Source organism: Littorina saxatilis, linkage group LG5, assembly GCF_037325665.1.
Source record: "Littorina saxatilis isolate snail1 linkage group LG5, US_GU_Lsax_2.0, whole genome shotgun sequence".
Classification (NCBI taxonomy): Eukaryota; Metazoa; Mollusca; class Gastropoda; order Littorinimorpha; family Littorinidae; genus Littorina; species Littorina saxatilis.
Genome location: NC_090249.1, coordinates 49,595,128 through 49,620,141, shown reverse-complemented (window position 1 = coordinate 49,620,141; position 25,014 = coordinate 49,595,128). Strand labels below are relative to the sequence as shown.

Genomic DNA, 25,014 nt, shown 5'->3' with positions numbered 1-25,014 from the left:
ACACAAGGTTTAGTGAGCATTTTGCATGTTGCAAGCAAGTCTACACGTGAGGGTAAAGGAGGAGTGCTGGTGTGAATGACAAAGAGAGAGAGAGAGAGAGAGAGAGAGAGAGAGAGAGAGAGAGAGAGAGAGAGAGAGAGAGAGAGAGAGAGAGAGAGAGAGAGAGAGAGAGAGGGAATGGATGCGACAGAGAGAGGGGGAGAGAGAGCGAGCGTGTGAGAAAAAGAGAGAGACAGACAGAGGGGAAGGGGGGAAGGGGCACAGAAAAATGGTAAGAGAGAGAGAAATAGAGAGATGGGGAGAGAAACATCCACGTAGTCAAATATGCACGCATTCAGTGTCACCCACACCACTCAGTCTTCATAAACGCAAAACTGTTCCAACGCAAACATTTCACACACATAGTTTACATTCATATTGCATACTTCACATTCAAATCCCTCCCTCCAATAAGAACTTTACAAGACGCACCGAATTGAACTTAAACTATGAAGCCATTGAACCAGGAAGCGAATCATTTCATCCTTTCATCCTTGTCTTTATTTCTTTGCACGGCCATCACAAGAACCCATCATCCTCAAGAAAAGGGACCATCTTCCCATCCCCCGGTTTTGCCTTTGTAGTTGAAAGAAGGTGTTCTATCGGCATACAGGCCAATCAGCCACCACTGAGCTTGCTGGGAAACCCATCACGGCTCTTTCTCTTCTCTCCCCTGACAGCGCGCGGCAACAATATCACAGGTATAGCAAGCAGGTAATAAAGGATATATGTGCCATACATCCTCCAGAGTTGTTCCTTTTTTCTGCTTTTTGTCTGCAGTAGAACCCCCCTTTTCAGACCGCTAAAAATCTGAGAAAATCAGGTCTTACCAAGGAAGGACTCTAAAAATGAAGGTCATTTTACAGACTTAATGAACAGAAAATCAGGTCTTACAAAGAAGGGACTCTAAAAATGAAGGTCATTTTACAGACTTAATGTACAGAAAATCTGAAAAATCAGGTCGTACAAAGGAGGGACTCTAAAAATGAAGGTCATTTTACAGACTTAATGAACAGAAAATCTGAAAAATCAGGTCGTACAAAGGAGGGACTCTAAAAATGAAGGTCATTTTACAGACTTAATGAACAGAAAATCTGAAAAATCAGGTCGTACAAAGGAGGGACTCTAAAAATGAAGGTCATTTTACAGACTTAATGAACAGAAAATCTGAAAAATCAGGTCGTACAAAGGAGGGACTCTAAAAATGAAGGTCATTTTACAGACTTAATGTACAGAAAATCTGAAAAAAATCAAGGTCCTATAATGGGGGAAGACTTAAATTGGGAGGTATCAAAAGAGGGGTTCCGCTGTGTTCGTATCATGGCTTGGATGTGACTCAACCCTCGTGAATTTGGTTTTGTTTGTTTGTTTGTTTGTTTGTTATAAAGTGGATAACGGTAAAGAGGTAAGGAGTTCGGTGAAAAATGGCAGGATGGCATTATGGAACTGAGGGTCAAAGAGAATGTAAGAAAGGGAAAACTCGATGGGCGAAAGAGAGAGAGAGAGAGAGAGAGAGAGAGAGAGAGAGAGAGAGAGAGAGAGAGAGAGAGAGAGAGAGGAGGAGGGAGAAAGAGAAAGAGAGAAAGAGAGAGAGAGGAGGAGGGAGAAAGAGAGAGAGAGAAAGAGAGACTGAGAGAGAGAGAAAGAGAGACTGAGAGAGAGAGAAAGAGAGTGAGAGAGAGAGAGAGTGTGTGTGTGTGTGTGTGTGTGTGTGTGTGTGTGTGTGTGTGTGTTTGTGCGTGCGTGTGTGCGTTATGTGACAAACCCTCCTATCTCAAATAAAACCAGCCTGCACACAACACTAAGCCCCAAAAGTCACAAATCTCCATAACCCATCAACAAGCTACCATTGCAGGACGAAGACACAACAGACACATTAATAACGGTCCACCGAGCTCCCAAGACTGAGCGATCCCGACAGTAACAACAAGCCTGTGATCTTCCCTGCCAGGGCAGGCACGGGACACTCGGAGTCACTGACATTATTATTAGAACCACTAGAGGTTTACTGCCCTTACCGCACACACCTTCTTGCAGACCATCATGAATTTGTCCAGACTTTAGTAAGGCAAAAGTGACGTGCATCCTTTGACGTGCACAATACCAATCTGCAACCAGGGCCGATGTACACGAGAGTTACCAACCGGGTGGGAGCTAGCCGCGGTTTTGGATTGGTTGGAATTGAGATTTGTTGTGATTTCAACAAATCAGACCCCGCGGTTTGTTCTCACCCGTTTGGGTTTCACCCACTTTCGCTTCGCGCACCTCATCCTAGCTGCTCAGTTTCTTTGCAGAGTTGGCCATGGGACTATCCTTCTGAACGTTCATATCTGACAACTAAATTAATCTGCGAAAATAATTCAGTCAATTAAGACTGACAGGGACTTCTACGTTAAGTAAGGTCGCTATCAGGCCAAGTCTTAGCTCCTAGTGACGGGAAGGAAACTGACGGGGACTTCAAAGCTGGCTGGGATCAGACCTGTAGACAATATTGATGTAGGTGAGGGGCTATCATCGCGAGGAGAAGCCGGCACACTACACAGGACGCCGCCATGATTGAAAAACAAGGAGCAACAAGAAGAAAGCGGTGACGTGAGGTGTCGGTGACACGACCCATTGCTTCTTTAGTTTTGAGGATTTGTTATACGAAACATGGAGAACAAGTGTTTTTAAGTCGGTCTGTGTCGTTTAGGCGTTACTTTTGTAAGGACATGACATGAGGTCTTGCACAAGAGACTGTGTTCTCTGCAGTCTTCGTTGTCGCAAAATCTGAAGGAGTCTACCAAAGAAAAGATCCAAATCCATCTAGTCTAACCCACTGCACCACCCCGGGACAACGGTAAGTGCCCAGAGAGACGCAGAACAAGGTGGTGTTCATGTCGTGCGTAAAATACTGTTCTCTACAGTCTTCGATGTCGCCAAAATCTGAAGCAGTCTTCCCAACGAAAGACCCAAATCCAATCCAACCCACTGCACCACCCCAATACAAGGTGACAAGGGCAGGACATGATGTGTTCATCGCGCGCAGAAGTCTGTTCTCTGCAGTCACCGATGTCGCTAACATCTGAAGCAGTCTACCCAAGGAAAGACCCCAATCCAATCCAACCCACTGCACCACCCCAAGACAACCTAATACCTACTGCATCATTTCGAGACAAGCCTTCAAGGTATTCATTGAAGCCTTCAAGGTCTTCATTGTCCCGTGCAAAAGTGTGTTCTCTACAGTCCCCGATGTCGCCAAAAACAGGAGCAGTCTACCCAACGAAAAACCCAAATCAAATCTGAAGCAGTCTGCCCACAGAAAGACCCAAATCCAAACCAACCCACTGCACCACCCCGGGACATCGTGACTTGCCCTGAGAGACGCAGAACAAGGTGGTGAGGACGCGGCCAAAATGTCAGGGGCCGGAACGACGCACCGCCAGCCTGCCTGAATGAAAACACCGCGAGATGGAAATGGGAGATTGGGATTGTTTGTGCAGGTAACAGCAGGCAGCCTTGCTACCTGCTTCTCCTGGCTACCTGCCATCCTGATCCCACACCTTCAGCTTTACCTGTGGAAAGCGGCGAGGTAAAAAGGCAGAGGTGTGTGTGGAAGGGTGCGCTGTGGTGGTGATACTCCCCGGTGCTGAGGTGGTCGGTGTCTATGTCAGTGCTTCATGCACACCTGCAGGTTGACCGAGTATTAACCTGTTTAAGGGCTTTATTATTTGAGCCCAAAAGTCGTCTATGCAAACACCCCATGATGTCTTTTAACCGAAAAGTCAGTGCCAAAGCTTCGTGCAGCGAACTTCGTGAATTAATCTTGGCCCAATAAATATGAGGTTTTGGGTAGACTTCGCGAAGTCGACTTGGCACAAATTTGAGGCTTTAAGACGCAAAGCTTAAAATGACAGTTAGAAATGAAATGCAAGTGTGCCTTTAAGCCACTTTGTTCCCTCAGTCTCAGCATGACATGACCCAGATGCAGACATTTCTCTGCAGTCTTCTTTCCTCGTCTTCTTGCCACTCGAAGAACTACAGCAAAGCAATAGCAAAAGAATCCCATTCGCCTTCAAGATCAGATCAACATTAGAAACCGGAAGGGCGTATCTCCTGTATATATAACTCCGGGCGACCTAAATTTCGGATACACCTCAGAATCAAAACCGTTTTTTTACAATCATTTTCTTCTCGCTTGATTCTTCCTCCCCTCTTCTCATGCAAGAGAGAGACGTTTTATAACATTATCAGCGAACCAGATACACTATCGACATCAAAGGGACCAGTGACGTCTCCAAGACCAGACGCCCCGACTTCCCACAGTGGCGGCCATCTTGACGGCAAGGGTGACTGAGGGAGGTAACTCCATCAGACATCAGCAGTTAATTGCCCCTGCCGCGCCCCCTGCCGGCAAAGGGGAGGTGATAAGGTACGCGGGGACAGACGGGGCCTACCGGGCTGACTTCATTAGCACCGTGTTGTGCTCCCGTGTTATAAACAACCAGTCAACAGCCATGCTGCGGATGACTTTATGGGACCAGCAACAAACACAAACAACCGCTTAATTAATGGCCCGGGCTCACGATTCTGAGGGCTTCTTCAATCTTCTGAGAAACGTTAGAAACACTCACGATTTTTGAAGAACAATTCAAGATAGAGATTTTATTGCCAAGCAAAGACTACAGCCCCTTTACTTTTACTTTTACTCACGACTCGGGGAGCTTCCTGTGAGAACCGTTACAACTTCTCAACACTCACGATTTTACACAAACCGACTTCAAGAGTTTATTGCCAAGCAATGGCTGCAAACATCAAATTAAACTACTCACTAATGCTCCCCCCCTCCCCCCCTAGCTGCAATTGTAGAACACTAGGCAACTGTCACTAGCTAATACACACACGCATACAGACACCGTCACACGCGCGCGCAGACACACACACACACCCACACGCACGCACGCACGCACGCACGCACACACACACACACACACACACACACACACACACACTCACGCGTCCGTACCAACATACGTAGCCAAAAGGTTTATTTGATTTGGGCCAAGTAACGAGGGCAGTTTACTTCAGAGAAAAATACCATCTGACAATGACCATGAAAGATAACATTGTACAGAGATAAATCCACACACACACACACAAAAGAAACAAATGTTTACATACATATCAATTCATAAAAACAAAATGACAATGAATTCAACAAAACATCAATTACTAATTAACACATACATATAGCCCTCATTTTGATTATAGTTATACAATGCAGGAAATTGATTCAAATGATGCAAATGCAATCATCTCCAAAAGGGGCCCGGGGTACACAATGCACGCAGCGAACCGTCAACAAAACTAATAGGTGGATGCCAGGGGGTGGATGGGGGTTTGCAGAACTGAAAATCGCTGAACTTGCTTGCTGGCCGCTGCGCTGCTACTAATGACTTCGGTCCTCGCTCTCTCTCGCTCTCTCTCGGACTCCCTTATCTGTTACCATTGTTTCATTCCAGACTGCTCTCCTTCACTCATCACCCCCCCCCTGCCCTCCAACCCTCTTCCATTCCCCGCATTCGTTCCCACGGGACTCTGCTATCACTTCCTCCTGCATTACCTCTACTGACACCTCCTCCTCCCCCCCTCCTTTTGCTGCATATCTGTCTCGTTTAAATAGAGTTTATGGTCGCTGACCGCTCCCTCTAAACTCACACTTAAACTACTCACTAATGCTCCCCCCCTCCCCCCCTAGCTGCAATTGTAGAACACTAGGCAACTGTCACTGGCTAATACACACACGCATACAGACACCGTCACACGCGCGCGCGCAGACACACACACACACCCACACGCACGCACGCACGCACGCACGCACGCACACACACACACACACACACACACACACACACTCACGCGTCCGTACCAACATACGTAGCCAAAAGGTTTATTTGATTTGGGCCAAGTAACGAGGGCAGTTTACTTCAGAGAAAAATACCATCTGACAATGACCATGAAAGATAACATTGTACAGAGATAAATCCCAAATAGGAAGTAACACTCGTTATTCCGCCCAATTCAAGAAGTGGTATTATTTAGTTAGGATTGTTATGTTGTAATAGTTGAAGGTGTTTTGCGGATTATATGCAATCTATACGAGTCAATCACCTTGGGCGGCAGCTGATCTAAGTAACCTAAGTAAGCAGTGCTTTTCCAGTCCCCCATCACCTTGACGATTTCACCCGGCACGCCACAACTCAACGCCCCCGCGGCGCCGCCCCGCCAGAAACTGTGACTAGAGAAAATCCCCTCCAGCAACAGCAGCAGTTACACGCAGTTTCTTATTGAAATCAGATCCTTTGATCGGAAAAAAACCTGCGCTTTGGGGCCCATCGGTCCCAAAACATGAAACATATCAGTCACTGCGGACACTGGGCATAAAGGATGTGAAGGAATTGCAGGAAGCTTTAGTTTCCACGGAGCGTTCTTTACGCTGAATTGTCTTACTCCATTGAAAAGTTATTGACACACTGTCCGTCTCCAAAATCACCACGCGATCTCGTGTAAGCTGCTTATCGGGATCAAGATTCCCGTTGTCCTGGAACAAGTTCGATTTTTTGGAGAACTCCACAAAGAAAAAAACACCAAACACGCCGCCCAAAAACACAATGTCTTGTTTACAATGTTTACATAAACATTATTCGCATCCTTCATCTGGAAAGAAGGAACACAAGGGCTTGGTCAGACATATGATCACACAGGTTCACGTTGGGGGGTCTCCCCCGGTGCCAGAAAGTCAACAGCCGCACTAACTCTTCGCGCCGCCTAGGCTCGTGAAGACGTGAAATAGTGTCAGCCATAATGTTTACACAACCGGCCACATGCACCGCCGCAATGCTACAGTTTACTTTAGCACATTCCCATGCCATTTTCCGAAGTAAGCTGTTGACATACTTATTAGTAGATCTGCCTTTATTGATAATTGATTTTGTCACAGTGCTATCAGTATGCACAATCACTTCTTGTCCGCACCACATCGGTGCCCATCGTGTCACAGCTTGTAACACAGCACATACTTCTTTAAAGTTTATGTGTAAATTGTTCGCTGCCGGCATGTCTTTTTTAAAATAGGTGTACTGCCAGTCGCCCTGCCAAAAGGCACCTGCTGCAATATTACATGCGTCCACATGGACATGCTGTTTTGCATTGTGGAAATAATACACTGTTCCATTAAATACATGCATAAAAGAAAGCCACCATTGCACATCTTTCTGGAATTCGCTAGAAAGCTTTGCTTTGTGCCGCTGCTGCTGAAGGGGTTTTATTGTGTCCAGTATCCGCCGCAGAAAGAATTTTCCTCCTCTGACAGCTTGACAGGCCCAATTAAGAGAACCCGCGATGCTTTGAAGCTGAGTTTTTGTCGCGCGCTTCTTTTCTCGAAATTGCAGTAGTCGCCGCCGCAGTTGCTGCAGTTTGTCACTTCCAAGTGACAGAGTGTTGTTCCGCGTGTCGATGTCGACTCCAAGAAATGTGATACGTTGGGTGGGCCCCACCACCTTCTTCCAGCTAATGTTGAAGCCTAGTTCCCTCAATAATCTAATCAAAGAAAATAACATGTCGTTGCACTCCTCTTTTGTTGCTGCTACTAAAAGAAAATCATCTATGTATGCTAACACACCAGGCATGCCTCTCCTGGCCATGCACCTGCGAATTGACTGTGAAAGTCTATGAAAATGTGACGGTCCTACATTGCTACCAAATGGAAGTCGACTGTCAAACAAATAAGTCGGTCTGTTTTTACCTTTGAAATGCCACTTGAGTCCCGTTACACAATAATCATCCGGACTGATGCACACTGAGCGATATGCGGACTGCAAGTCGACTTTAGCACACCAATAATCTGTCTTCGCTAAGGCGCACGCATCAGAGACTGTTTGAAACTTCACTGACTCAGGGATGGAGTAATCGTTCATTGCCCTACCTGTTGGTTTGCTGGCATCATGAATTAGCCTAACGCTACCATCTTCTTTGGGGATCGCGGCTAGTGCGCTTACGACCGTTGGCTTCTTACTTGCCACTATATAATTTCCTTTTGCTATTTGATCTAACAGTTCTTGTTCTACCACGTCGCGATGATCGTACGCTGATTTATGATTGCTTTGTTCTGCTGCTAACACACATGTTTTATGTTTTTCTGTTACCCGAAAACCGTGCTGTATACCGTCTAACAAAAATTCTCTGTCACAATCGCCCTCTAGCACTGAGTGCCACATTTGAGATTTTGCACTAATAGATGCATGATTTCCCAAAAACGCACAGTCATGAGGATCTAATTGAGGGAACGGGCTGGAATAGGTGGGGCCTACCGTTGTGTTGTCAGTTCGCTGCGCTGTATCCTAGGCACTGGTGTTTGCTGTCGCCTGGTGGTCTTTGCCGGGGTGCTCCTTTCCACACGTGTCACACACGTGTTCAAACCTGCAGCGGGACCCGTAGAGGCATGTGCCTTTGTTTGTGTACTGCAGGCACACCTCCTTCCCACTGGGTCCCACAGGTCGTCGAATACCGCCGCTTCCCGTCGTGGCCTTGCCGCTTTTGTTGCCAGAAACTTGTTGGGCACGCTCACAGAGAATCACTGTGGACAGGTGGGGGTTGGGGGTTCCCCAAGCAAACCCGCTGGTAGACTGGCGCTTCCTGTACTCGTCATCGTAAAGGAGCACCGACTGCCAGGAGAATCTTGCGCCGAGCTCGCCCACCATCTCTGTATAACAGAGGTAAGCTTCGTGGTCGAAGTCCACGGTGTTCATGAGTTTTGCCATTATTTTAGCATTTGCCACGATCCAGTGGCAGGGGGATACTTTCTCCAACTTTGGTTTGTTGGCCAGCTTGAGCGTGACACCTCCCCCGAGTGTCACCTCTTCCTCCACCGCCATAGAAGCCGGTACGAAGTCAACAATTCGTAAATAAGTCTCACCTGGTGAAGCAGACTGTATGGCCATGTTGCCAAGAAGACCCTGGAGCGGTGCCACTTGGTCGGCAGCACGCAACGGCCCTCCCCCGTACTTCTGTTGCAGGTCTGCCACTGCCGCTTTTAATTCCACTATGTGGCCTCGTTTTAACTTAAGGCTTTCCAGGTCCTTTTCTCCTGCATATTTCAAGGCACTGAGGCTTGTGAACTCCTCTTTTTCCAGAACCTCAATTACAGGTTGGGGCAGATTTTTTGCCCAAGAAGTAAAATTGAACTCCATAGTTTTGCAGAACTGAAAATCGCTGAACTTGCTTGCTGGCCGCTGCGCTGCTACTAATGACTTCGGTCCTCGCTCTCTCTCGCTCTCTCTCGGACTCCCTTATCTGTTACCATTGTTTCATTCCAGACTGCTCTCCTTCACTCATCACCCCCCCCCCTGCCCTCCAACCCTCTTCCATTCCCCGCATTCGTTCCCACGGGACTCTGCTATCACTTCCTCCTGCATTACCTCTACTGACACCTCCTCCTCCCCCCCTCCTTTTGCTGCATATCTGTCTCGTTTAAATAGAGTTTATGGTCGCTGACCGCTCCCTCTAAACTCACACTTGTGGACACAGCAGACTTTTCTACCAAAGATAATGGCAATAATTAAACTCGAAAATTCGAGAGAAGATCAAATCTCGAGTGATGACCCACTTAACTTCTGGTTCAACTGACAACAACACCCGGTTGCATCATAAAGTTTACAAGTACAAGGGCTTTCTACCAAACGCAATGGTAGTTTCTGTAAAAGTGATGGGACGAAACAAGAACAACAAAAAATCACTATTTTTATTTTGGTTCTGCATGGCTCTTTGTTTCTTTTCCCCCCCTATCTATCTATCGATCTATCTATATTTATTTACAAAATCAAAGCGGGCAGATTATCACTCTCTCGTTTCCTTTCACACGTACAAAACGGTAAATGCACTCAGACTACGACCTCGAACAAAATAACCCTGTAGCAGTGAAGTGTAGAGTTTGGGGTGAAGGGTTTCTCCTGTCTGACCCTCTGGAGCTAATTACCGCCCCGTGTTCCAGCTAATTAAACAACCACGTAAGCCAATTAACGTCTGACTATTGGAGGTGGGAGGTGAGTAATTAAGACGAAGCGCACGTGTACAGAATAGATGGATACAAATGATGGATAACACTGACATAATTCTAGTGTGGTAAGTTTATTATTGAAAAAATGATGTTCACTTTTAGTAGTTGAAGTTGAATGCAATCAACGGAAGGGCAGTCCTTTACCACCCTTTCATGGTAAAGACATTTCTAAGGCTGATATATTAACACATACATCGCTTTATCTTTTCTTTCTACTATCAACAAATCTTAATTTTACATATCTTTAAAACTTCTCCGCTTTTTTTTTTTTTTTTTTTTAACTTTTTGTTGTTCAGCAGTTGACTACGGCTAATCCCCAGAGTCAACGAGTTTACTGAAACTCTCCGTTGCACGTGGCTCTAGCTTTCACTACACGGCCCTACAGCTGTGCTCCCTGCCTTACGTCACGTCGTGTGTCTGGTCCGGGGCTTATCACTGCCTATCACCTCTTGTTCCCTGTCTCTGCATATCGACGGGGACCTGGCTATCTTAATTACACTCATCACTAGAGGTCTGGGGCTACTGGCTTGTGTTGCTTCTTTGGGGGATAAAGGAATGTTGGGGTTTTGTTTGTGTGCTTGTCTGTTTGTTTGTTTGTTTATTATCACGTCTTGTTGCCTTGTCTGTGCGTGTCGACGGGAACCTGGCTATCTGAATAAGAATTACACTCATCACTAGGGATCTAGGGCTACTGGTTTGCTTCTTGGGGTTTGAAGGAATGTTAGGGCTTTGTTTGTTTTTGTGCTTGTTTTGTTTGTTTGTTTGTTATCACGTCTTGTTGCTTGCATCTGCAAGTCATCGGGGACCTGGCTATCTTATATACACTCATCACTAGGGAGCTGGGGCTACTGGCTAGCTTCTTAGGAGTTTCGAGGAATGTTAGAGCTTCGTTTCTTTGTTTGCTTGTTTGTTTATAAGAACAGATAGACTCATAACGTTCTGAAATTTAGAATCAAAATGTGTCTGTCCACTATAAAGACCAGTGGTTCGATGTACTGGAGAATGTTTTGTTTTGTTCTAAAGTTATTTAACGTCCCAATAACTATAACCATTCTTGTTTTCCCCCCATTCTGCTTGTGATGACATAACAACTCGGGGAGAGTTTTGTTTGTTTGTTTGTTTGTTGTTATCATGCATTTCAGTTCCATGCGGTCAACTCGAGGTGGAGACGGCAGGGTAAAAACGTGGCTGCGGATATTGTTGGGGAAAATCCTTGCTCACAAGCCGATTAGCCTTCCAGTAAGTCCTGCTTCTATTATCCATGCTTCTGGCGAAAGAGAGAGAGAGAGAGAGAGAGAGAGAGAGAGAGAGAGAGAGAGAGAGAGAGAGAGAGAGAGAGAGAGAGAGAGAGAGAGAGAGAGAGTGTGTGTGTGTGTGTGTGCGTGCGTGCGTGCGTGCTGGTGCACGTGAATGTGCGTGCTCGTGCGTGCGTCTGTCTGTTCGTCAGTGTGTTCGCCTGCGTGGGCGCTGCAGGCGTGGCTGCCTGTCCCTTCCAGTTGAAAATAATGTCTGAAGACAGCTCTGGAGAAGGCAAAGAAACAACAACAGCAGCTGTTTTCAGGCCAGGCCAGAGGAACCTAACCTCCTGTTGTCGTAACCCCGAACATTCCACACACGCCTGCACGACACACTTTCTCCTATCCCCCCTCTTCCTCTCATCTCTCAACTTTCACACTTTCTCCTATCCCCCCTCTTCCCCTCATCTCTCAACTTTCACACTTTGTCCTATCCCCCCTCTTCCTCTCATCTCTCAACTTTCACACTTTGTCCTATCCCCCCTCTTCCCCTCATCTCTCAACTTTCACACTTTGTCCTATCCCCCCTCTTCCTCTCATCTCTCAACTTTCACACTTTCTCCTATCCCCCCTCTTCCCCTCATCTCTCAACTTTCACACTTTGTCCTATCCCCCCTCTTCCTCTCATCTCTCAACTTTCACCTATCCCCCCTCTTCCCCTCATCTCTCAACTTTCACACTTTGTCCTATCCCCCCTCTTCCCCTCATCTCTCAACTTTCACACTTTGTCCTATCCCCCCTCTTCCTCTCATCTCTCAACTTTCACACTTTCTCCTATCCCCCCTCTTCCCCTCATCTCTCAACTTTCACACTTTGTCCTATCTCCCCTCTTCCTCTCATCTCTCAACTTTCACCTATCCCCCCTCTTCCTCTCATCTCTCAACTTTCACACTTTCTCCTATCCCCCCTCTTCCCCTCATCTCTCAACTTTCACACTTTGTCCTATCCCCCCCTCTTCCCCTCATCTCTCAACTTTCACACTTTGTCCTATCCCCCCTCATCTCTCAACTTTCACACTCTGTCCTATCCCCCCTCTTCCCCTCATCTCTCAACTTTCACACTCTGTCCTATCCCCCCCTCTTCCCCTCATCTCTCAACTTTCACACTTTCTCCTATCCCCCCTCTTCCCCTCATCTCTTAACTTTCACACTTTCTCCTATCCCCCCTCTTCCCCTCATCTCTCAACTTTCACACTTTCTCCTATCCCCCCTCTTCCCCTCATCTCTCAACTTTCACACTTTCTCCTATCCCCCCTCTTCCCCTCATTTCTCAACTTTCAAACTTCACGAAATTCAACACCCGTCTTGTTTTCGACGCACCACGCAGACACAGAGAAAACGAACGAACGGAGAAACGCAGCATAGAAAAATTAATAAGGGCGTACCGTCGACAAGTAACTTAGCTGGTCAGAGGACTAAGAAGCAATTGTCACCACACCCATGCACACACGGAGACAGACAGACAGACAGACAGACAGACACACACACATACACACACACACACACACACACACACACAGAGGATACAATGTTATACGGAGACACCTCGTAGCAATCGGCGTACATAATATACTAGAGGAATACCCGCTTCGCCGGGTACTTCGCCGGGATGAAATACTTAGAGCCGTACGCCGGCTTTGCCGGGTCCGAACAATGGACCCGCCAAGCTTAGGTCCCTCCCAGATTCGTGGAATGGGAACAGCACGAAAATGATTCAGTGGCCATAATGCCATTCCTGACCATATCGAATCCCATCCTTGTCGACGAATGTAACCGTGTTAATCACCTTTGGAGGCGAACTCCACTCAAACAGGAATCAGCAATTTAGAGCTTATCTCTAAGCCCTTTTGATCTGTTATGGCTTCTCAAAGGAAGGCCAGTACATACAAATACACAAAAGCCGCCAGACCACATCACAAACAGAACTGAACAATCCACAGGTGTTGCCCACATAGAGAGAGAGACACACACACACACACACAAACACAGAGAAGCCGTATATATAGAGAGATAGATGACAGTGTATTTTTCGCGTGGCTATAAATTGATTCGACCTTTGCACTTTTACAGTGAGGATAATTTACGGGTCCAATTTACGTTCTGGACACTGCGGTGACCTTCTAAAAATAGTAACAGAACGCCGGGAATATCCGAAGATGCCCCACTCATACTATAGTGCACCATACGAAGGAAGGGAGGTAAACGCTGAAAACCTGGAGAAGATAAGGAAGAGTTACTTATAATGGTGAAATGAACACAAAAACCAAAATCGGTTCAGCGCTGCGCGCTGAGAGCACGTGTTGAAATATCTCATCGATGATATTGTGTCCGGGGTGTAGCTGAATACGGTGTCCAAATTTGAAAAAGATCCACCGAGAACTTTGGCGTTGTGATGTGGTGTAGCGGCTTTGGTGTGTCGGTATGGGGGCCCGGGTAGCTGAGGTGGAACCAAAATCGGTTCAGCGCTGCGCGCTGAGAGCACGTGTTGAAATATCGACCAGGTTGTGTCCTGTCCCGGGTCTACCTGAATATGCCCACCAAATTTGAAGCAGATCCATCGAGAACTTTGGCAGTGCATCGCGAACTCACAGACAGACACACAGACAGACACACAGACAGACAGACACAAGTCGTATATATATATAGAAGCTACTGAGTCTTTCACAGGTCCATGGCATTTACCTGGTCCAAAAACAAAACCACAAAAGAAAGAGGAAAACGACCCAATCTTACACACGGGTAGGATAGCGAAAGTGGTACCAACTGTTGCCAGTGTGCCACTACCGTTGACTCTGTGAAAGTGAGCTATTTTGCCAGGCACCCAGCCTCGCTTCCTTCCACCGCAACAATAACGGAGTTGTGTGCGGAATAATAACCACAGGTACACGTCTCGCTACTGTCACTCTGACGTTCTTTTAACGTTGAAACTCCTTTTTTAAGACCTCCAAAAACTGAGAAAAGCAGGTCTCAAAAAGGAAGGAGTCTTAAAATGGGGGTACATTTATAGAGGTTATCAACAAAAAGTCTGAGAATAAAGGGTCTTAAAAGGGAGGACGTCTTACATTGGGGGGGGGGGGGGGTAACAAGGGGGTTCCACTGTACTTCTTTCCACCCGCTCGGTATCCCCACATATGTTCACAGGTGGAGGGAGGAAGATGGGTGCGAGGGTCGTGGTGGAGGTGGGGGGGGGGGGGGGGGAGGTATAGAGGGAAAGAGTGAAAAAGATCATCTGTGTTGACTTAATCTACGGTCTTTTATGTATCTGTTGTCTTTGTGAATTGACACACCTGCTGCTCTTTGGGGTGGAATTATGTCGTACATCTGAACGCAGGGTGTAGTGCAACTGAACCGAATATTGCGACTGTTCTCGTCTTTTTCACTTTATTTTTTTCTCTCATACACACACACACATATACACTCACACACTTTACTCACATCAAATTCTTCATGTTTTGTTGTTGTTCTCTTTAAGCCAATTCCGCCTTCCTTGACCCCGTACAACCTCCCCCACCCCACCCCCTGTTCCAGATTTTCTCTCTGCTACAGTTGATGTCAGTTGTGGGTCTACAGTATGCAGAAGCCGCCGGTTTCTTCCCCTTGCATTTTCGACCATTTGCGGTTGAGTAATGTTGGCTGGTTTTCCCTGAGATCGTTGCCAAGAAAAGTCCCTTGCCTCGATGACTAAAGCTGATGTAAAACACAGACGAACATACACCCCCCCCCCCTGTCTGTCTGCCTCTGTCTGCCTATCTGTCTTTCCTTTTCTCTATCCTGGCTGTCTACCTCTGTCTGTCTGTCTGTTTGTCTCTCTCCATAAAAAGACGAAAAGAGGGACAAAGAATTTACCCGAATTTGTATTCACAAAAGGAGCCTATAAATCACTAGCGAACCCCCCTCCCCCCTCCTCCCCTCCGCCCCCCCTCCCCCTTGTCTTTCTTTCTTTCTTTCTTTATTTGGTGTTTAACGTCGTTTTGAACCGTTCAAGGTTATATCGCGACGGAGAAAGGGGGGGGGGATGGGATAGTCACTTGTTAATTGTTCTTGTTCACAAAAGCACTAATAAAAAAATTGCTCCAGGGGCTTGCAACGTAGTACAATATATGACCTTACTGGGAGAATGCAAGTTTCCAGTACAAAGGACTTAACATTTCTTACATACTGCTTGACTAAAATCTTTACAAACATTGACTATATTCTATACAAGAAACACTTAACAAGGGTGAAAAGGAGAAACAGAATCCGTTAGTCGCCTCTTACGACATGCTGGGGAGCATCGGGTAAATTCTTCCCCCTAACCCGCGGGGGGTTCCCCCTTGTCTTACCATTTATGACATGCACATGTAACAACAACACCTATGCGACCAACAAACCGACACATACTGCATACTACTGCACCTCAAAGTGAGCATTCCACTGAAAACGGCCTTCATAGAAATGCACTGATTATCCAACCCCAACAGAGAAGCCAGGAACTTTTCACGGGTGAATGTCGTCTGCGAAAGATATACCCGGTCCCTCAGCGGTCAGTCAGTAAGGAGCACACCTTTCCACGTCCATCAACTCCTAGCCGTGAGCGAGAGATTACGATGATAGCGGTCAGTTCTCTTGGCGTGTTGCACGTGCAAAGAGTGGAGAACTGTGCTAATGACGCGCACGTACCAAGCCTCTCGCTGCTGTCCGAGAGAGAAAGGGAAAATGAACCATGAGGTTGTGAACGTGGCCGGTAGATCATTCTGGTGTTGTTGGTGTTGTTGTTGGTGTTGTTGTTGTTGGTGTTGTTGTTGGTGGTGGCGGTGGTTGCTGTTATTGTCATTGTTGGTGGTGGTGGGTTGTTGGTAGTGGTGGTGGTTTGCTTGTTTAAATGTTGTTGGTGTTTTTTTTGTGTTTTTTTTGTTTGGGGGGGGGGGGGGGGGGTAGGTTGGTCGTTTGTTTATTTAATTGTTTGTTCCTTTGTTTGGTTGGTTAGTTGGTTGCTTGTTTGTTTGTTTTAAGGGGGAAAGGGAGGTTGCTATATTTCTTATTTCAGCAATGGTAGCTAAGTTAAAATGTAAACGGGCAGAAAAGACTCGCAACATCTTTCGACATTCCAACTGACTGTCTCTTTTACTGCTCACATTTTTTACAAATACATATATATGCATCATTGAAAGGGATGTAGCCTGAGTTAATCCTGCTACGGAATGGCTTTCTTCTGTATTTTGATTAGCCAATTAAGCTTTTTTGCACCATTAGATATGCTGAGCATACGTGATTAGTTAACGCCTTTGCAAAGTGAATATACACCCATCCACAACAACAAAAATTGTACCAAACAACAAATTAATCCTCGATTCGGTGCGATTATGCTGTTGTTGTCAAAAGCTTCTTTTTCTCACTGCAGCTATTTTTGAGTTGACGCTGGCAACGATGGCTTTTCTTCAGATACCCAAGACTTTTATTTTACATGCTGATAGGCTTGAAATGAAGCAGATCCAGGCAACTGCTTCATGGTGTGATAAATTCAATTAAACCAGCAGGCTGATGGAGAGAGGAGCGAGAAGATCAAGTGCTCTTTCTGACTTTTACAACTTGGCCGTGAAGCACAATTGCCGAATAAACATGCGAAAGAAATTCAGTTGTAAATCCTTTTTTTCGGAATAGGTTAAGTATACATACAGCTGATTAATCCTAAAGCCTGATACTAATTGGGCAAAGTCTACTTCTGTCACGAAGCTTGCTGCACGAAGCATTGAATTTTCGGTAAAAAGACTTCGCGAAGTCAACTTCGGGCTCAATCAAGGAACGCCTTTACGATGGAAATTGGTGTGGACGGAGGTGGAGAGAGAGAGAGAGAGAGAGAGGGGGGGGGGGGGGTCTCACAATAAGATACAACTTTGTTGATACGGATATACCCTGATTTGTGATGACTCTTGAACTGTTCTGCGTGTTGATACGGATATACCCTGATTTGTGATGACTATTGAACTGTTCTGCGTGTTGATACGGATATACCCTGATTCGTGATGACTCTTGAACTGTTCTGCGTGTTGATACGGATATACCCTGATTTGTGATGACTCTTGAACTGTTCTGCGTGACACTTGTGTTGATACGGATATACCCTGATTTGTGATGACTCTTGAACTGTTCTGCGTGACACTTGTGTTGATACGGATATACCCTGATTTGTGATGACTCTTGAACTGTTCTGCGTGACACTTGTGTTGATACGGATATACCCTGATTTGTGATGACTCTTGAACTGTTCTGCGTGACACTTGTGTTGATACGGATATACCCTGATTTGTGATGACTCTTGAACTGTTCTGCGTGACACTTGTGTTGATACGGATATACCCTGATTTGTGATGACTCTTGAACTGTTCTGCGTGACACTTGTGTTGATACGGATATATACCCTGATTTGTGATGACTCTTGAACTGTTCTGCGTGACACTTGTGTTGGGTCTACAAAGTACGACAAACACACACACAATTTTGCAAACCAGGCCGAGCGAACTAGACCTTTATACCACCCCCACAACGTTCATCCCGTTCAACGTTCAACCCGGTCTGTCAGTACCTATCTCCATACAATCACCTTAGCACCGAGGCGGGAGGATCCACTATCGGTGAGGGAGAGATAGGAGCACAGCGGAGACCGAGTGCCATCATTCCTCACCCCCCCTCCTCCTCCTTAACCCCCCCTCGCCAGGTAATCCTCCAGGTACCAGAGGTTTGGAGCAGCACAGGTAAAGGGTAAAGGGCGCTTTCATGATACCGGTGCCTGTCAATGTTGCCATCGTTTAGAGTCAGTGTTTGTGTAACGTCAAGACCGAAGGGACAGTGAGGTACTAAAATGCACGTGCAACATAACCCTCGTACACAAGGGAAACAACTCGTGGCTCAGGGAAACAACTGTTCCTCAATTTTGTTCACTGTAATTAGCTCGGGCTTGCTATAAACGCTATCAATTGCAAAGGCTATTCACACCAGTACTTTTGTAGATAGCGTTGTCACTGAGGCCGGGCTGTTTAGACAAGTAAGAGGAGTCATATCTTATGTAAATAGTGTTGTTTATCTTGGCGACACCTACTTTGTGTTACGAAACCGACCAGTGATGAACTGAACTACTGCATCCTCGTTTTATGTTGCTTTATCGTATATCAAATGCAAGAAAAAAAGAAAAGAAAAGAAAAAAAAAAGATGATCTTTCGGACATTTAGCCCAAAATTATGAGGAAAAAAAGGGCAGCTTGATTTCAAGGTGACGTCCAGAAACCGAGACGCAGACACCGTTTATCTCCTTTAAAGTTGCTTTCCAGCTTTAGTAGTTTAAAGGCTGCCATATTCGTAGCGTTCATTAATTAATTCATATTGTTTACAATCATGTGCCAATAATGTCATAAAACTGTACCTAAGGGGATATAATAACGATTGGCTGTAGCTTTCGAACACAGAAAAAATTATTTCAGTATTGCAAAGTGGTGTTGATAGTGTCGAATGTAAACAGAACAGTCTCAAACGCCATCTTTGGTTTACGAAACGTCACGAAGTGACGTCAACGGTCTATAAATAGCCCAAGTCCTGGAGAACTGTTGCTAAACAATGCAATAAAGAATTAATTATTTCTCGTAATTGGTAATGACTTCAACCCTAAAACTTTGTAGGAATCTTAATTTATACATCCCCGCAACGATGGGAAAAGCCCTGGAAGTAATTAAACTAATTAAATAGGACTGTGTCAGCCTTTAAGCCTGGTTTCAAAACGATAGTTTTTGGCTTTACCGGCCCGAGCAGTGGAAACTGATCTCACTGCACCGCGTGTCCCGCTGACAGCCCCGGTGACGTAATCTAGACTAGTCTTTTAAACGATAACTGGGCATTATTTTTGTTTCTACGGATATAAAAACGGCACCGGTTCAAGCGTATGACGTTTTTAACCACACGTTTATCTTGGCTTGAAACCTATACCTCAACGTACCATTTCACAGACTACAGTGACCGATTCCTGCTTATATCACGTTCAGTGGCAGTGAATTCATCTTAGCTAAAAGAACGATAACCCGTCATCGGTTTGATTTTCTTCCTGAAAGTGAAAAGGGGCAACAACTGTGCCAAAGATAACCACTTCCCCTTTCCGCGTCGAGTGTCGATTTGAACGATAATGTAACAAACGGCCTACATTCACTACTGTGCTATGTGCACTTAAAGACCTTTACACCATTCTAGCCGTTGACCTTCATAATATCCTTGCTGCTGACCTTGACCTTGACCCAGGATACAGAGTCACAATTGACGAGTTTTACCTTCGGGTTATAACAATAATCCGAGCCAAAGACTACTTGGAATATTTTTTTTATGAAATAGATTAAAATATGCGGTCACCACAATGCCGCCTCAACTTTTTTAAACACAAAAATATCGCCACCTTTGGATTATTTGAATTTCTGAACCAGGCGAGAGAAAAAAAAACCCACACAACTCATATCTCTTCATGACATCTGTGCCCGTTTAGTAACATATTGGCGGAACTGCTCAGTCCATTTGCTCCAAGTCAAGGGTCTGGTGGAAAGGCCATGTCGCGACAGTAAAAGTAAAAGTGAATCAATCACAGAGGTATTTCCTTACCTACAGGTAATCATCACTCCCTTTGATTGAAACGAACCAGAAAACGCAACGACATTTTGCTTACTTCATGTAGCATGCAAAAACTCCAGGTGTCGGCAGCTGACATTGCTGCTACTTCTTCCTGGATTAAAAAAAACCCCACAGGATGCTCTCTCTCTCTCTCTCTCGTTCTTTCGACCTTTGATATGCCTTTTTATAATCCACAATCTCTCTTCTCCATCTCTCTCTCTCTTTAATAAGCCTTTTGTTTCTCTTTCTCTCTTTCTCCCCCTACCTCCCTCTCTCTCTCTCTCTCTCTCTCCCTCCCCTCCCTCTACCCCTCTCTCTCTCTGAACCTGGGGCGACCCTTTGACGAAACCCTTTATCCCTGAGTACGCAGTACTAGGGTCCAACAGACTTTAATTGTGTGTCTGTCTGTCTCGACTTAACAGCTTATTGCTGGGAAACTACTGGGCGCAGTTCGTTCAAAAGTTGATACACTAACTTGATAATAGGTCCGATTGATCGTATTAAAACTTCATAATGTTACCTGGGACCTAAATGCGAAATAATCCACAAAAACGACTCTTCGCGGTAGGCGCAATTCGCGGTGGGAAAGAACTGCTGTTCGGCTAATAGAACAGCCAGCAACTTTGCGTGCGTGTGCCACTCACAGTTCGCGTGCTACGCGACCTGAACGAGCAAAGTTAGCACCCTAGGCATTTGAGTTCACTGGCAAAATTATCAGAGTTGGTGGCTTGGTGGAAAGCACGTCCGCCTATGGCCAAAGTGATCCGGGTTCGATTCCCGGCATGAGCGGTCATTTTTTTTTTTAAATTCTTGTTTACTATTGTTTATTATGAACGTTTTAATGTTTTATTTTACTGTCATAATTTTTTTAATTGTGTAAAATAAATGAATAATTTTTTTTAAATTTTTTTAAATCCACATGCACAAGACAAAAACTTTCATACTGGGGGAGCGAGCCAGTCTGAAGAGTACTCGGGTCCAGCGCGAGCGTTTTTTATTATATTTAGTCAAGTTTTGACTAAATATTTTAACATCGAGGGGGAATCGAAACGAGGGTCGTGGTGTATGTGCGTGCGTGTGTGTGTGTGTGTGTGTGTGTGTGTGTGTGTAGAGCGATTCAGACTAAACTACTGGACCGATCTTTATGAAATTTGACATGAGAGTTCCTGGGTATGAAATCCCCGAACGTTTTTTTCATTTTTTGATAAATGTCTTTGATGACGTCATATCCGGCTTTTCGTGAAAGTTGAGGCGGCACTGTCACGCCCTCATTTTTCAACCAAATTGGTTCAAATTTTGGTCAAGTAATCTTCGACGAAGCCCGGGGTTCGGTATTGCATTTCAGCTTGGTGGCTTAAAAATTAATTAATGACTTTGGTCATTAAAAATCGGAAAATTGTAAAAAAAAATAAAAATTTATAAAACGATCCAAATTTACGTTTATCTTATTCTCCATCATTTGCTGATTCCAAAAACATATAAATATGTTATATTCGGATTAAAAACAAGCTCTGAAAATTAAATATATAAAAATTATTATCAAAATTAATTTGTCCAAATCAATTTAAAAACACTTTCATCTTATTCCTTGTCGGTTCCTGATTCCAAAAACATATAGATATGATATGTTTGGATTAAAAACACGCTCAGAAAGTTAAAACAAAGAGAGGTACAGAAAAGCGTGCTATCCTTCTTAGCGCAACTACTACCCCGCTCTTCTTGTCAATTTCACTGCCTTTGCCATGAGCGGTGGCCTGACGATGCTACGAGTAAAATGGCATTGCGTTCAGTTTCATTCTGTGAGTTCGACAGCTACTTGACTAAATATTGTATTTTCGCCTTACGCGACTTGTTTCTCTCTCGTCTACTCTCTCTCTGTACAATCTTTGAGAGATTGGACAAAAGGAAGCGCAAGGGATAAAGGAGAGAGACAAAATGTGGTGGTGAGTGGGGGAACGTTTATAGTGTCATAATGTATGTCCACAATGCATCTTCATTGATCAATTCTGTCAAAGAGCAGCAATAATACTGAAGAAGAATATCAAAGAGTGTACACTGTTTGAGAGAATGGACTAAAGGAAGCGCAAGAGATGACAGAGAGAGAAAAAAACAAGTCGCGTAAGGCGAAAATACAACATTTAGTCAAGCTCAGTCGAACTCACAGAAAGAAACTGAACGCACTGCATTTTTTCCGCAAGACCGTATACTCGTAGCATCATCTGTCCACCGCTTGTTCTGAGCGTGTTTTTAATCCAAACATATCATATCTATATGTTTTTGGAATCAGGAACCGACAAGGAATAAGATGAACTTGTTTTTAAATCGATTTCGGAAATTTAATTTTAATCATAATTTTTATATTTTTAATTTTTAAAGCTTGTTTTTAATCCGAATATAACATATTCATATGATTTTGGAATCAGCAAATAATGACAAATAAGATGAAATTGTTTTTGGATCGTTTTATAAAAAAATAATTTTAATTACAATTTTCAGAATTTTAATGACCAAAATTATCAATTAATTTGTAAGCCTCTAAGCTGAACTGCAATACCAAAGTCCGGCCTTCGTCGAACATTGCTTGGCCAAAATTTCAATTAATTTTATTAAAAAATTAGGGTGTGACAGTGCCGCCTCAACTTTTACAAAAAGCCGGATATGACGTCATCAAAGACATTTATCGAAAAAATGAAGAAAACGTCTGGGGATATCATGCCCAGGAACTCTCATGTAAAATTTCATAAAGATCGGTCCAGTAGTTTATTCTGAATCGCTCTACACACACACACACACACACACACACACACACACACACACACACACACACACATACACCACGACCCTCGTTTCGATTCCCCCTCTATGTTAAAACATTTAGTCAAAACTTGACTAAATGTAAAAAGAAGGTGGTGGCAAGGAGAGTGGGGGAACGTTTAGTGTCATGTCCACAATGCATCTTTGCACTTGAGGCCCGGAAAGACATGGGCGATGGCTGGCAGTCGGACAAATAGGCAACAGCTACCACAACAACGCCGCCACAGTCCCCGCTACTGGCAAAACACACTCTCCGCATGTCTAGAACATCCTACGTCGGCTGACCCGTCTGGACCGGGTTCTCGGTCGTACACCATTGCTCACACTCTACACTGAAGTGTTCCACTTTTCAACACACATTTGTGTTATCAGTTCTTAACACAGTTTGACATAGTACATCATTCTAGCGTAGCGCATAATCATGCTTTGTCTGCTAAGGTTACAGTTGCCGCTTGGGTGGCTGCTTCAGAGGCCACCATTCTCTGTTCTCATCTTCTGCTGACGTCACCGGAGAGTGTATTTTAAAGAGTCTAGTACCAAATCAAAATATGACTGCAATGATCAAAATTAAGGCCTCCTTCCCTTTCTTGGCTGAGGTCTTCAACCGCTCTTTCCGACAAACATTCAAACTTGAAAGCAAACGCACGACAACGATTCTTTTACTCTTGACTTTGCCCGCACCGTTTCACACCCCATGTACCCTCCGACACACACACACACACACACACACATACACACACACACACACACAAACATAAAACGAAAAAGCAAAAGACAAAACAAAAACACCCACAAAAAACAAACACAAGAAGAAGAAAAATCCCCGTTCACGAAGCGTGGCCGAGTGTTCGGCAAGGAAGCCCCTTGACGTACCGCCTTATCGGTTATCTGCCCCTGCCTCTGCAAATAGCAGTTATCTGCCCGTGGCTAGAAGCAGCTGCCAGCAGACTTTTAATCTTTTATGGCTACAGCCGGTTGCTGTGGAGTTTTTGCCGGGACTTTATGTCTGTGGCACTTTACTGCCATCTCCGATAGCGAAACATGCCCACCTATCAAAAAACACCACAGAGTTCTGCTTGCGTAACACTGACACTCAACCTCAAGTTAAAAGAAAAGGAGAACAAAAATAAGAAAACAAGTCGCGTAAGGCGAAATTACTACATTTAGTCAAGCTGTGGAACTCACAGAATGAAACTGAACGCACTGCATTTTTTCACAATGACCGTAGTCCGCCGCTTGTGCAAAAAAGAGTGAAACTGACGAGCCTGTTCAGCGCGGTAGTGGTTTCGCTGTGCTGCATAGCACGCTTTTCTGTACCTCTCTTCGTTTTAACTTTCTGAGCGTGTTTTTAATCCAAACATATCATATCTATATGTTTTTGGAATCAGGAACCGACAAGGAATAAGATGAAATTGTTTTTTAAATCTTCTTCTTCTTCTTCTTCGTTCATGGGCTTAGACTCCCACGTTCACTCATGTTTTTAGCACGAGTGGATTTTTACGTGTATGACCGTTTTTACCCCGCCATTTAGGCAGCCATACGCCGCTTTCGGAGGAAGTTTTTAAATCGATTTCGGAAATTTAATTTTGATCATAATTTTTATATTTTTAATTTTCAGAGCTTGTTTTTAATCCAAATATAACATATTTATATGTTTTTGGAATCAGAAAATGATGAAGAATAAGATGAACGTAAATTTGGATCGTTTTATATAAAAAAAAAATGTAATTACAATTTTCAGATTTTTAATGACTAAAGTCATTAATTAATTTTTAAGCCACCAAGCTGAAATGCAATACCGAAGTCCGGCCTTTGTCGAAGATTGCTTTACAAAAATGTCAATCAATTTGATTGAAAAATGAGGGTGTGACAGTGCCGCCTCAACTTTTACAAAAAAAGCCGGATATGACGTCATCAAAAGTATTTATCGAAAAAATGAAAATAAAACCCCGGGGATATCATTCCCAGGAACTCTCATGTAAAATGTCATAAAGATCGGTCCAGTAGTTTGGTCTGAATCGCTCTACACACACACACGCACAGACAGACAGACAGACACACACACACACACACACCATGACCCTCGTCTCGATTCCCCCTCTATGTTAAAACATTTAGTCAAAACTTGACTAAATGTAAAAAGGAGAGAAAAAAAA

At 44.6% G+C, this 25,014-nt stretch overlaps 1 protein-coding gene across 4 annotated transcripts in view; it reads right to left on the bottom strand.

Annotated features, from left to right (window-relative positions):
• Window positions 1–25,014, bottom strand: part of LOC138967367 (tyrosine-protein phosphatase Lar-like) — a gene marked incomplete at its 5' end in the record, with an annotated part of 172,642 nt that overhangs the window by 102,087 nt on the left and 45,541 nt on the right.